A 3594-nucleotide genomic window follows, 5' to 3' on the forward strand; every position below is an offset into this window, starting at 1 on the left:
CCAATAGTGGAATCACGGCATCTCGCATTGTGTGAGGGCTTGAGGAGAATACGGTGGCCCTAGTGGCTTCTTGGGGAGCACTGTGCCTCCACACCGCTCTAACGGAGACGTACTTCCCCTTAAAAGGAAGGAACCTCGGTAACACATCCTCGTCTCCACCGGCTCCACTCTTGGTTATCTCGTGCCTTTACTTGTGCAAGCTTATTTGTGGTGTATCCCTTGCTTGCTTATGTGCTAGTTGTTATTGAATCATATATGTTGCTCACATAGTTGCATATCTGGACAACCTACCTTGTTGCAAAGTTTAAATTGGTAAAGAAAAGACTAAAAATTGTTAGTTGCCTATTCACCCCCCTCCCCCTCTAGTCAACTATATCAATCCTTTCAGCTACGTTCCCCAACATGGCCTCCTTCAAATAAAGGTCGGACGGGAGGAGCTTGCCCAGTGTTTTGTTTAATGTATGCCCGCTCGTGAACGGGCGTGTGGCTGGAGTAGGTTTCTCGGCTTCCACGCTGGTTTAATGAAGACGTTTGAATGCAGCAAGGAAGCGTGTTCAGCCAAGCATGCAGCGGGCGGCGCCCTCGACCACCACACCGCTTCAATGGCGGAGGCAGTGAAACGTCGCATCCGCCCTAAGCCGTCTTCAATACAGCGGCATGAATGCGAGCAGCTGGCGCTGTGCGGGAGCGCGCACAGGCGAGGGAGGGGGGTTTAGGTGGGCCAGAGCGGTCAGAAGCGGCCGTGGCAGCGGTCCGGACTCCTGCAAAGCTCCCCACATTTGTTTCCGATTTACGGAAGAAAACGTGCCTGAACCGCCTTGCGGATTGATACATGTCCGCATTGGATGACTTTCATTCTCCGAACAGCATGGTCCAGACGAATATGGCGGTTTGAGGATCGGCGTTGGAGATGCCCTGCATTTCCTTATAACCCACATGTGTAGGATATCCGAACACTTAGAAATCAGAAAAGTCATCTTGAATTGCATTGGGTACATGTGCTTGTAGATGAAATCAGGAGTATTATTTTTCCTACATAAATTTTCATTTCAGTCGGCAGTTGGATCATCTTCACTTACGGTCGATATCACTGCACTATGGATGCAGTGAGTACACATTTTGACTCGTCGTTTTCATACGAGACTCCTTTTCGTGTTTGGATCTTCACGTTGCTGGTCGACGCCCTAAAATATAGGCCACATGGTATTAATTTAGAACAAGAGAAAATGGGATTGGAATACATGATCGTAGCCTCGTCAATTTGCCAACCAACGAACCATCAGTTTCTCAATCCTTCTCTGGATAAACAGCGCTCTTGTAGTCAGAGTAGCTACTCCCTCCGTCCGGAAATACTTATCCTCGAAATGGTTGTTTCAAGGACAAGTATTTTTCGGACGGAGGGAGTATCATTTTCCTCTCGTTCCCTGGCAGCTGTAAGCCGCCGCCAGGAGAGGCCAGTCCTTCAGCGCCGTCCTCTGACGGCTCCCCTCCATCAGCAACCTCGGTCGTCAGTGGTGAGAGGTTGGCAGATCCATGTGTGTGGATTGTTTCTACTCCTTCATAGTCCAAGTTTTTAGGTTGTTCGTTGTCTTTGCTTCGGTAGCGACGATGACGACGTTGAATAAAGATTTTTCGGATCCTTCCATGATGAGGCCATCGGTTTTATGGTTAGGGATGGATTTGGAAACCTGTCTGTTCAAGCAAGGATGGTGTGACGGCGGCGGCACCCTCGCGGTGGATCTGTGTCCTCGGGCTTCACCGTTGCGCTCCACCGCCAGCGCGGAGCTTGAGAGGTAGTCCACGAACGAATACAGATTGTGATCTGCATCCACGACATCTGGAAGACGGGACGTGTGCTAGGCTCGTGGTTCGTGGATGGAAGATATGGTTCCCTCCTTCGGCGTCTTAGTCGTGGTGGGGTGCCAAATCTGGAGTTCGTTGGCGTGTCCGGGGTGTTACCCCGGTCTAATTCGTTCAATGTTCAACAGTAAGGGCTTCATTTTTGGTGAGCCACCTTGGAGGTCTGCAAAGCTCATATCAGCGATGGAACCACGTCGAGCTCGGATGAAGAGGTGATTCGTCATTTTTTTTCTTTGGTGGCTCTTGTGGTGGTGCTGGAGGCAGGTGACGGGCGTTGATGTTAAGCTCAGAGATGTTCTGCTATCTTTTCAGTTTTGTCATGTCGGTCGTTACTTGACTTGTACTTTGATTTTTTTTAGGGATTTGTACTTTGATCTTTATGATATAAACGTGACACGTATTACCATGAAAAAAAAGACAACGCTAACGCCCACACGTGTGGTGGGAGCGAAACCCGCACAAACGACCTATAACACACAGACTACGTCACGTCACCGCATGCATTCATGTGAATTTTTTTTTGATTTTCAGTTTTAAAATGTTTTATATCTTAAATGAAAAATCCGATTGAAGATCCGTTTGCACCATTAAATTCCTTGCGACGAGATGTTTGAAACTAGATCTCATATTAATATATTTCGACGAATTTATTTTTGTTAAAAGTTGTCATGTCTATTGCACATGAATTGTCATGGTGTTTACACTGAAGTTGCTATGATATGTTTCAGTTATTTTCTTTTACATTTAAAAGTAAATTTTGACATTTATAAAACAAGAAATTAAGAAACTAGACTTTTCATGAACCATAAACTAAAATTGACATGGTTCATACAAAAAAGAATTTTCATGGTCAAAGTACTGGAGTTGCCATCATTAAAATACTAAAATTGCCATGCTCTACAAGCTGAAATTGCCACATGGCAACTTTAGTTTAAGCACTATGGCAACTACAGTGTAAACATAGCAACTTTTGAGGGAGGAAATTCGTCGAATTATATCAACATGGGGTCTAGTTTTGAAGATCTCGTCGAGACGGATTTAATGGTGAAAACGGATTTTTAATTTAATTTTTTAATTAGGAGATAAAACATTTTAAGCCGAAACCAAAAAGATTTTTGCTGATGTCATCTGTTCACATGTGGCAAAATGATTGAAAAATGAGTGGTAAAGGAAGCGTGTGGGCCATGTGAAAGATGCCACACGTGTGGGCGTTAGTTTTTTCAAAAAAAAAATCTCAATTCTTTTAATCACACTGCATTCTTCTTCTTCTTCTTACCCCACGGTGGCCCTGTTTTTCATGCTTGTTACCGGTGCCCCACTCGGAGTTGATACAGTCGACGCCAGCGATCGAACGAAGAGAAAAATGTGTGAACACGATGAGTGGTTATCGCACGCCATTTGTATGCTCCCTGTCCCTAACCCAACCCGCTAGCCAGGCCACCCCTCCCTACGGCTACAAGAGACAGCAAAATCAATGGGCGCGCCCCCCGTTTGTCTTCCCTCACTGATGAGAGCAGCTGAGCGGGCAGCGGATATGCGGCCATGGCGCCGTGAATGTCATGTGGAGGGTGCAACGCGGCTGCATGGCCAGTGTGGAGACCTTTTTCCGTGATGGAGTCCCACCGGCGAAGCTGCAGCACAGCGGAGCGAGCTCTTCCAACCGATTCCTCTCACGCCTTCATTGCGCCATTAACTACGCCTCACCACCTCAACTACTCACTCACTCACTCCCCG

The sequence above is a fragment of the Triticum dicoccoides genome, chromosome 4B (genome assembly GCF_002162155.2).
Source record: "Triticum dicoccoides isolate Atlit2015 ecotype Zavitan chromosome 4B, WEW_v2.0, whole genome shotgun sequence".
NCBI lineage: Eukaryota > Viridiplantae > Streptophyta > Magnoliopsida > Poales > Poaceae > Triticum > Triticum dicoccoides.